General features: G+C 37.6%; 1 pseudogene; it reads right to left on the bottom strand.

The window, feature by feature from the left end:
* Nucleotides 1–8,614: 8,614 nt before the first annotated feature.
* On the bottom strand, nucleotides 8,615–9,935 carry LOC112824445 (tubulin alpha-1A chain-like; annotated as a pseudogene).
* Nucleotides 9,936–11,419: the final 1,484 nt, after the last annotated feature.

Genomic DNA, 11,419 nt, shown 5'->3' with positions numbered 1-11,419 from the left:
CAGTAAGAAGAGCAGATATTTGGTAATTAGATGTTTACCCTGCCATACAGATGGGTCATTCAGATAACATTTATCTCTGCTAATAATTCTTATTCTGGGAATTACCCCCAATTTAGATTCTTCTATGTAGTTAAGAGAGGGGCAAAAGTTTCTCTTGAGCCCACATGGTCTCAAGTGCCTTCAGCTCAAAGTAATGTACATGCCAAAGTGGCACATTCTGAGGGTCCTGACCTGAATCCCTTCAATGCTATCATTTATTATTATTACAATAGGAAAATATATAAAGCAATAAGAAGCATATATTGTCTATTTTTAATAGCATCTGTAAAATTATGGTTTTAGTTGCCACTTGGCCAAATTTGGTTATCAGTTTGTTCTGTGAATTTGTGGAGGCTTATCTGGGGAAAAAATCAGCATCAAAATATCAAAAGAGCATGGCAGCCAGTAATGTTTATAAAATGTCTGATATGCTCAAGTTAATTAGGTAAAATAATAGACCAAGAGCATTAGGCAGACTACACACAATAATAAATTACACAAATATTAATAGTGTAAAGTTCAGAGTAAGCCAAGATAACTGTGGGTTTAAAAATTTTCAATGCATTAAATTGAAGTTGCTTGAGAGAAGTTTGATAATTCAAAGAGCTAATGTTTATTTGGGGGTGGGCAGAGTTTTATAGGTACAGGAACCTCGTAAGTCTAAATGGAGAATTGGAAATCTATGTCTAATTGGAAGAAGAAGTAGAACCTTTTTGACTCTCGTAAAAAATTCATATAAAGTCAAGGTGTGGGTATTGTTTACCACTACAATTTCATTACTTCAGTTTTTTTGGGCAAACAGCAACATTAGTACTAGTTTGACAATAGAAAGTATACTAGATAGAAAGCTGGAGAACATGGATGTACAAACTAGTACATATTGCCAACCAAATTTTAGTTTTTATTCTAGAACTGCTCCACCTTAATTCTTGTTGACCTGCTTAGTATTTTGTTGATCTGTTACTTGTCTGAGTTCTCTTAATACTTTGTTACCAATCTTATCATTTTTGCTGTTATTTCATGCCTATTCTTATTTTCAAAATTAAATGGGAACTCATTGGTGTCATAGTTGTTGATTAAAGGGGGAGGGAGGGAGAAAGATGACAGAAAAGCATGGTGGAAAGAGCAGCGTAAAAGAAGCCAGAATACCTAGATTTAGGTCCCAGGTTTGCCTTTTCCTATCAGTGGTGTCAGAAAATGTTACTTCATATTTTTGAGCCTCCTTCTACCTCTTTGTAAAATGGATTTACATGACTGATTTTCAAGCAGTTTAGTACAAAGTACATAACCAAGATAACCAAGAATACCTACATTTAAAAAGAAATACTTCCAAGACAAATCTTTAGACAGGGGTGGTGGTGTAAGGAGATTGTGGACTCTGTTTCCTCCTTCACATTTTCAATTGCTCCAACTTAAAGAAGCAGCATTTTAATATGTCAAGGTCCTGCAAATTTTGGTCAAGAAAAAGACAACTTATAGGCACCTGGATGGCTCAGTCGGTTAAGTGTCTGCCTTCTGCTCAGGTCATGATCCCAGGGTCCTGGGATCTAGTCCCGTGTGGGTCTCCTGCTTGATGGGGAGTCTGCTTTTCCTTCTCCCTCTACCCTTCCCCCTCTGCTCGTGATCTCTCTCTCTCTCTCTCTCTGATAAATAAAATCTTAAAAAAAAAAAAAAGAAAAAGACAACTTAAAAATGACTGGGAAGAGCTATAGCCTTTTTACTTGCCCTTGCCACCATGCTCTCTGGTTTGCTGTCGTCTTGAAGACCAGCCTACATTTCCAGGCTGGGATGTAGTTCCCTGTATCTGCAGGGTGCAGAGCAGGGCTTATTATCAAAGAATTGTGTTTATATAAACATGAATGATTCAGGCAAGACACTTGCCTTTGTTTTGCCTAACTCAGAATACACTCAGGGTGCAGAAGTGTCCTGGTTACTCTCTACTGCCTTTCAAATTTTTTTTTTATTTATAATTTTTTTAAAGATTTTATATTTATTCATGAGAGACAGAGAGAGAGAGAGAGAGGCAGAGGGAGAAGCAGGCTCCCAAGGAGCAGGGAGCCCGACACGGGACTCGATCCCAGGACCCTGGGATCATGACCTGAGCCTAAGGCAGACGCTTAACCATCTGAGCCACCCAGGCGCCCTAATTTATAATTTTTATTCAGCTTTTGTAGTTGTTCTTAATGGACTGGTTCCTCTGACATAAGCTACTCCATCATAGTCAGAAGCAGAAGGTTGCCATCTCCCAAATGTGAGATTTTAAAATGAAAACATAATATCAGGATTTTTAGAATACTATACCACAATGTCTATTTTGTATTTGAGTGTTAATGAAATATCCTTTTTCTCTTATTTTTCACTAAACACATATTTTTTTAATGTGTGACAAGTGGACAGATCATGGAATGTTTTTTTTTTTTTGAAGCATGGGAAATAATTTTTGAATGGATGTAACATACCAATCTTATGATAGCTACCTTTTGGTATTTCTACAAAAGACTACTCACATTGTATATGTCTAATAAAGTCACACATGTGTAATTTTTTAGAAGTTCTGTGTAATCAGGTCACTGTTTTAATTAGCATTATTAACAAAGTTTTTCTGACCTGATAAAGTTAAAATTGTGATCACACGTTTGACAGAGAAATTATTTTAATCAGAGCACTTGATTCATATTAGTGGGTTCATAGCAGTTGTTTAAATTGGCTAAGTATATAAGGCTAAAATAAAGAGAGAAAAATATAACAAAGGAAGAAGAGGGACCACAGAACACAGACAAAATTGTTTACAGAAGAAATACTGTGTATTACAAGATAACCATCAACATTAACATCACTTAACATGTATTGATTTTTCTAGAAATTTGGTGCTTCACATTCATCATGTAATTTAATCTATATAACAAACCTACATGTTAATTATTAGTAGTATAAATTTATAAATGAGTAAGCAATCTCAGAGATTAACAGATATTGCATGGCACAGCTGGTATCTAAACCCAATTCTGACTGTCTTGGCTTCAAGATGAAGCCGGGGCTCAGGGTCCAAGAGTCCCTGGCTCTGGGGGTTCCAAACAGACCAGATTAAGTCACTTGCCATTGACAAAATCCAAAGGTAGAGAGATGAGTGGTGGTGAAACAAGAAAGGAAATTATTTCAGTGAGGCCAACATCAGGAAGACATAGGACTAGTGTCCCAAAGTCTGTCTCCAAATTGCTGAAAAACCTTCTAGGTTTATATAAGGAAAATGTGGGACAAAGGTCAGTGGATATGTGCAGCTAGGCAATAAAAGTCAGGTTGATCATTGTCTTGGGGTCAATCAAGTGGGTCTTGCTGGTGCCAGGGGAGGGGTAGTTTTGGTTCTCATCCCTGGACACTTTGCCTGCTAGGTCTTTTGCCTGTGTTAAAGAGAAGCTGGAAAGAAGAACTTGATCATTTAGAAAGTACAGATTGAGGTAAAAAATGGAGGCAGTTAAGGGTAAAACTGGGTCCTCTTTCAAAGGCATGTTTTTTAATTTGTTTTTTGTTTTCTTTGTAGTAGTAAAATGAACACTTACCTGCTACCACTCCCTGCAGAAGTAGCCTCAGAGAGTGAGTTTAAATGAACCTAAGGTGTTTGAGTAACGTGAAAATCCCAATCAAAGATACTGGGTGGGATGTTGTCTCAGAAAGGTAGGGCTGGACTCTAATGGCAAATGAGAAATTTTAAATACCATCCATTTATTTATTCATTAGTGTTTATCGAGTGTTCCTTGCTATGTAAGGTATGTGCTTTTAACCATTAAACAGTCCAGATTTAGGTACTCAAAAGGAATGTTTCTCAAGCTTGCGGTATAGTCAGTAAAGCTGGGGAGATGTGAGATCTTAATGATTCTTAATTGTTCTTAATTTCTTAATGAAAAATAATAAAATGGTATTATTATCAATGAAAATTATAGAATAGATCAAACAGCATCAAATAGATTATATACAAGCTTATTTCACCTAATAAGATCATTGTGTGTGTGTGTGCATTTATGTGTGTAAATTTTTGTTTATGCTTACACATACACACTCATGTATGTGTTGCATCACAATGGAAAATGTTCTTTTTTTCCTTGTGTTTCTCAGTCAAAAAATTGAAAAACCATTTTCTAAGGAACACCAAAAGATTATCTACTCAGAAACAAGAGTCTACAAAATTTAACACTCAAGTACTGTATGTTACATCATAGAATATTTCGAAAATTACTAACGTAGAGAGTAACCAGTGATCTGGCATGATGAAATTTTCCATATTGCAGTCTAAAAAAGGAATTTAATCATATTATTTCACTTGCCTTAATAATCTGGCTTCAAAAATAGAGACTTTAAAAACCACTTCCTGGTTGTGTCTCTGTTTTGTAATTGCTAATAACAAATATTTGTTATTTTTTATGGAAACAATCCTAATCAGTCAATCACTCCTGCTTTTAGCCTCCTTCTAAAAAGCCACAAACAAGCTATTATAGATAGAAGGGCTTAAAATAAATTTGTTTATTTGATCTCTTTACAAAAAATCCTTACTTTGGATTTTTTTTTTTAAAGAAATTAATGAAAGAAAAATTTCCCTCTGTTCCAAAGCTTCTAATTCACATTATTTTTTTTTCATACTGGTGATTTGGGGTATTCGGGATTTCAGCCATTTCTGATTAAAATTCTAGTGATTAAAGTTGACCTGAAAACTTGGTGGCTTGCTTATTTGTTTACAAGCTGGTAGCATTTCTCTAATGAGCTGTGAGTCTTGGGACAATAATGTATTTATTGGGACCATAATCACATAGTCCCATCATGAAAACTATTATTACATGCTGTTTATGGTGCTGTAAACTTTTTCTTTAACACCTATTATTCATCTGACACTCACCTCTGAGGTTTTAAAATAGGAAACTTTAGCAAAATAAATTACTATACAACATAGTTATGATACTAGACTCTTCAAAAAGGATGGAAGGGAAACAGTGTGATCTGTTGGTCTAAACAGAAATTGTTGGAAATAGTATTTCACATAAAAAGACTTAATAAGACATTAAATAATATAGATCTCTCACTAGAACATAGATTAAATAAGCCTGAAGCTTTTTGTTTATATGTTTTAAATAAACAATTTCATATATATATTTGTATATAATATATTTATATATAATATTTAACATAACTGTCAAATTAGTGGTTTAAGCAGTATCATCTTAACATAATTCTTGAGCCTGGATTCTCTTGTCTTTGGAGTGATTGTGAGATAGAGAAGCTGAAAGGACTCCATTTTAGAAAGGCTCCATTTCTGCTCTTTTTCTGCTAGGCCCTATTTACTCATGTTCTCTATTTCAACTTACATCTGAGTAAAAACCAAAGAAGTTATGTTCCCAGTCAAGGAGGAAGTAAGAAAGTTAATCATTCTCCCGGTTTTGTCTTAGGCTCCCAAACACCTGATAATATCTGAGAAGAGCTGAATCCCAAACATGTTCTAAGACATTAGCTTTGAATGAATCTGACATCAATACCCCCTACCTTTAGTGATTTATGGAATAACACCTATTATTCATCTGACACTCACCTCTGATCGGACCCTACCCTGGACTCCTGGAGAAACACATATCCTAGACCCCTTTCCAATATAAATTCCTAACCCCATGGATTGGGGAGACTCATTTTCCTTTCCTTTCCAAGTCTCCCAGACACTGTCTGCTATTCTCTGTCATTCACACTATTCATTAAACTCTGCTTTCAGTCTCTCTAGTTTGTGCCTCATTTCTATCCTGTGAGAAGCCAAGGACCCTCTTGGTGGTCCTGAGGGACCCCACTCTGAGTTCTCAGAACCAACCTGCCTGCATCAATTGCATATAGTTTTACAGACTACATATTTTACAAGACACCTAGCTTAAGAGATGTAGGGGGTGGGGTGATCCAGGGGGGACTGAAGCCATGATTCTCTTTGATAAAAAGATTTACCTCTGGGCTGACAGAGGCCTTGAACAACTTCTTTTTACTGGTCTATATGTTCTTCTATTTCTGATCCAGAAACAATAGGTTTGAATGGAAAGGCATTACTCTTAGCATGACCACTTTTGCAAGAGAACTATAGAAAAGGTCTTAGGGTAGATTTATTATAATTCAAGTCAAAAAATCATGATTATGCATATTATCAATACATAAAATATTTAAAAAATTTTTCTTTAGGGTATATGAACATGTTTTTAACAAAGAATTCTTTTTAAAGATTTTATTCCTTTGACACAGAGAGAGAGGAAGAGAGCAAGCACAAGCAGGGGGAGTGGCAAGCAGGGGAGAAGCAGGCTCCCCGCTGAGCAAGGAGCCCTTTGCGGGACTCGATCCCAGGACCCTGAGATCATAACCTGAGCTGAAAGCAGACACTTAACTGAGCCACCCAGGTGCCCCAACAAAGAATTTTATTTTAAAAAACATTTTTAGGGGTGTTTGGGTGGCTCAGTAGCTTATGCTTCCAACTCTTGATTTTGGCTCAGGTCGTGGAGCCTGCTTGAGATTCTCTCTTCCTCTCCCTCTGCACCTTCCCCCCTAAAAAACAAAACAAAACAAATTTGTAAAATACAAGTGTTTTCATATGTCCCACTATATATAATAAAACCAATTTTCCATTCCAGAAATTGTTTCAAAAATAGATTTCATGGGCATCTGGGTGGCTCCGTAAGTTAAACAACTGGCTTCAGCTCAGATCATGATCCTAGGGTCCTGGGATTGAGCCCCACATCGTAGCTGGGCTCCCTGCTTGGCAGGGAGCCTGCTTCTCCCTCTCCCTCTGCCCCTCCCCCTTTGCTAATGCTCACTCTCTCTCTCAAATAAATAAAATCTTTAAATATATATATCAAACTATATGATATATGATATATATATGACATATATATGTCAAACTATATGATTATATGTCTTATATGATTAAGGCAATCATAGTCTAGATGATCACAAATGATTATAATTGTTTCATTGGATTATAAATACTTATGAAATTTACATCTTATACGCACACTCAAAATGTAGATCCTCCCTATCTGTAGCCTAGCAAACAAATTTCACATACAGTAGATTTTTCTTCTAACTTTTCTGTATTGATGAAACAACCTGATCTTTACCTTTGTAATTTATTTATACAGACATATTCCCAAATCTTTTTTTCTTTTACCAATCAGACCTGCCATTCATACCATTTGCTATTATGCATTCCACCCTCAATAGGTCATTCCATCTATTGATTCACAGAACTTGCTTGCTTTTGTCTCATGTGACTCTACAACCCATAAAACCTGTACAAATAACCTTTGAAACATCTTTATCCTATGCAGTAGGGACAACTACAGATGGTATTGAAAGTAGGTGTGTACTCTTGGTTTACATGACCTCTTTTGATTTGCTTATTGTTGATGTTTCTTGGAGAGAAAAAAAAAACACAGTGGAAGAGTAGAAAATACAATCAAGACTCATTTCTCTCCATCCAAAAATTATAAATGCTATTTTTTGCCATTTACACTTTAACTTAATTCTTGAAAAACAAAAACAATATGAATATATTGAGTTCCATTTAATCTGCTCTCCAAGGCAATTGCCATTTTGAGTTTGTATTTTCCAGTTTTTTTTATCCATTTCCTTGTTTTTCCATTTAAGACATTTATTCAAACGCATCAGAGAAATGGACAGCTTGGGTCTATAACAAAGTGCCATGGTTTAAAAGCATAGGTCAGTAATTTTATATGAGAGTATACACTGCTACATACAAATTAACTGATCAGAGCACAACTTTTTTTTTTAATTGTTCAACTTTTTAAATTTTTACCTATCTAGAAGGAGAGACTTGGTATATCATTTAGTTTGAATCTGCTTCATCCTATTTACTAATAAGGTTAAGGCTGAACATGTTTTCATTTAATTTATGGGTTCTCTACATTTCCTCTTTTTTAAATTTTATTTTATTATTTTTTTATTATTATGTTAATCACCATACATTACATCATTATTATTTTTTTAATTTTTAAAAGATTTTATTTATTTATTTGAGAGAGAGAGTGAGAGAGAGAGAGAGCACATGAGAGGGGGGAAGGTCAGAGGGAGAAGCAGACCCTACTGAGCAGGGAGCCCGATGCGGGACTCGATCCAGGGACTCCAGGATCATGACCTGAGCTGAAGGCAGTCGCTTAACCAACTGAGCCACCCAGGCACCCTACATCATTAATTTTTGATGTAGGGTTCCATGATTCATTGTTTGCATATAACACCCAGTGCTCCATTCAGTACGTGCCCTCTTTAATACCCATCACCAGGCTAACCCATCCCCCCACCCCCCTCCCCTCTAGACCCTCAGTTTGTTTCTCAGAGTCCATGGTCTCTCATGGTTCATCTCCCCCTCTGATTTCCCTCCCTTCATTTTTCCCTTCCTGCTATCTTCTTTTTTTTTTTTTTAACATATAATGTATTATTTGTTTCAGAGGTACAGGTCTGTGATTCAGCAGTTTCAGCAGAGCACAACTTTTCTATGTTCAAAACAAAATAAGGTTCCCTGTAAAACAGTACCTTTGTGAAATTTTTAACTTTAGTATTCCTCTCCTTCTTCACCCTCTCCTCAACAGAATCCACACCAACCTCACATAATCCTTCTCAAAGGCAGCCATGTCCTCACGGGCCTCAGAAAACTCTCTTTCCCCCATACCCTCACCCACATACCAGTGAACAAAGGCACACTAGGCATGCATCAAGTCAAATTTGTGGTCCAGGTGAGCCCCAGCCTCAGCGATGGCTGTGGTGTTGCTCAGGATGCACACAGCTTGCTGTACTTGGGCCAGGTCTGCACCGGGTACCACAGTGGGATGCTGGTAATTAATGCCAACTTTGAAGCCAGTGGGGCACCGGTCCACAAACTGGATGGTACACTTGGTCTTGATGGTGGCAGGGGCACATTGACATCTTTGAGAACCACATCCCCAAAGTACAACAGGCAGCAAGCCATGTATTTACCATGTCAAGGGTCACATTTCACCATCTGGTTGGCTGGCTCAAAGCATGCATTGGTGATCTTTGTTACAGAAAGCTGTTCATGGTAGGCTTTCTCAGTAGAGATGACAGGAGCATATGTAGCCAGAGGGAAGTGGATGCAGGGATGGCGCATGAGGTTGATCTGGAGTTCTGTCAGATCAACATTCAGGGCTCCATCAAACCTGAGGGAAGCAATGATGGAGGACACAGTTTGACCTATCAACTTATTCAAGTTAGTGTAGGCTGGGCATTCAATATCGAATTTTCTACCACAGATATCATAGATGGCCAAATTGTCTACTGTGAAGGCACAGAGTGCTCCAGGGTGGTGTTTGTGGTGAGGGTTGGAATTGTAGGGCTCAACCACAGCTATGGAAGCTTGGGGGGCTGGGTAAATGGAGAACTCCAGTTTGCACTTCTTGCCATAAACTACAGAGAGATGTTCCAGATGAATCTGGAACCAGATCCCCTTCCAAAGCTGTGGAAAACCAAGAAGCCCTGATGTCCTTATGCATTGGTCAGCAGCCAGTTTGCAAATTCGGTCCAAGACAAGGTCAATGATCTCTTTGTTGATGGTGTAGTGCCCTCAGGCATAGTTTATTGGCAGTATCTTCCCTGCCTGTGATGAGCTGCTCAGGGTGGAAGAGCTGAGGGTAGGTGCCAGTGCGAACTTCATCAATGACCAGGTCTGTAAAGACTGCCCTGGGAACATGCTCCCAGCATGAAGAAGGTATTGAAAGAGTCATCTCTTCCCCAATGGTCTTGTCACTTGGCATCTGACCATCAGGCTGGATACCATGTTCCAGGCAATGGAGCTCCCAGAAGGCATTGCCAATTTGGACACCACTCTGGCCAACAAGGATGGGGATGCGTTCACACATGGTTGCTGCTTTGTGGCAGCCAAGCAGATGGTGGAAAGAAAAGGGAGAGGTTGCAACTTTTTACAGGGTGACTCTTAGGTGGTAGATGATGTAAGAGAACCCAGCTATTTATTTTTTGAATTAGGATAAAAAATACATACATAGAAAAAAGTATAAAATAAAATAATGTGTACTTAAATGCATGATTACAAATTGAACACTAGGTAAACATCTCCTAGGTCAAAATATATAACATTGTTAGAATCTCAGAAATTATTCCCAATTGTCCCTTTTCCATAGCATCTTACTCCCTATAAAATACCACTGCTCTGACTCCTGTGACAGTCATTCCCTTGTTTTGTTAAGTTTAGTCTCCATCTAGCCATTACAAATAGTATAGACTAGTTTTGTCCATTTTTAAAAATTTTTATTTTATTTTTGAAAGATTTTATTTATTTATTTGACAGAGAGAGAGAGCACACACAAGCAGAGGGAGAAGTGGGCAGAGGGAGAGGGAGAAGCAGGGAGCCTGATGCAGGGCTCTATCCCAGGACCCTGAGACCATGACCTGAGCCAAAGGCAGCCACTTAACCACTGAGCCACCTAGGTGCCCCTGGTTTTGTCCATTTTTTAATTAAAGATTTTATTTTTAAGTAATCTGTATACCCAGAGTGAGGCTCGAACTCACAACCCCGAAATCAAGAGTTGCATGCTCCCCTGACTGAGCCAGCCAGGTGTCCCTAGTTTTGTCCATTTTTGAAATTTATATTAATGGAATCATATACCATATATTTTATGTGTCTTTCACTTGACATGATACTATTTAAATTCAAATGCATAGTTTGCACATTTCCTTGCAATATTGTGTGCCATTTTATGAATATACAATTTAATTATTTAGTATTGACAGGGATTTGGGTTGTTTCATTTTCTCAATATGACCAACATATGTATCCTAGGGTAATTGAGCATTCATTTGTCAAGAGTGTACACTTGGAGTAGAATCATATTTGATAGGATATGTGAATTTCTAACTTGAGCAGACAATTCCAAACTCATTCCTAAAGTCAATGTGCTAGTTTATACTCCTACCAGCAGCATATAAAAATTTCTTTGCTCGGGCATCTGGGTGGCTCAGTTGGTTAAGCGACTGCCTTCGGCTCAGGTCATGATCCTGGAGTCCTGGAATCGAGTCCCACATTGGGCTCCCTGCTCAGCGGGGAGTCTGCTTCTCCCTCTGACCTTCTTCCCTCTCGTGCTCTCTGTCTCTCACTCTCTCTCTCTCAAATAAATAAAATCTTTTAAAAAAAATTTCTTTGCTCTATACTTTTGGAGGAATAGAATTATGCATAATCTTAATGTATTAAAATATATGTAATAGATACTGATTACAGTGAGTGTGAAATGGTATCTATTATAGTGTTACTTTGCACTTACTTGATTGTTAATGAGATTAACTGCATTTTAATGTTTCCCCTATGAAATACTTTAGGACTTTTTCTGAA

This window comes from Callorhinus ursinus, unplaced genomic scaffold (genome assembly GCF_003265705.2).
Source record: "Callorhinus ursinus isolate GAN/ISIS: 27379988/994484 unplaced genomic scaffold, GSC_fseal_2.0 scaffold9, whole genome shotgun sequence".
In the NCBI taxonomy this organism is placed as follows: Eukaryota; Metazoa; Chordata; class Mammalia; order Carnivora; family Otariidae; genus Callorhinus; species Callorhinus ursinus.
Note: the sequence above shows the minus strand (reverse complement) of the source record. Positions and strands in the feature narration are given on the sequence as shown.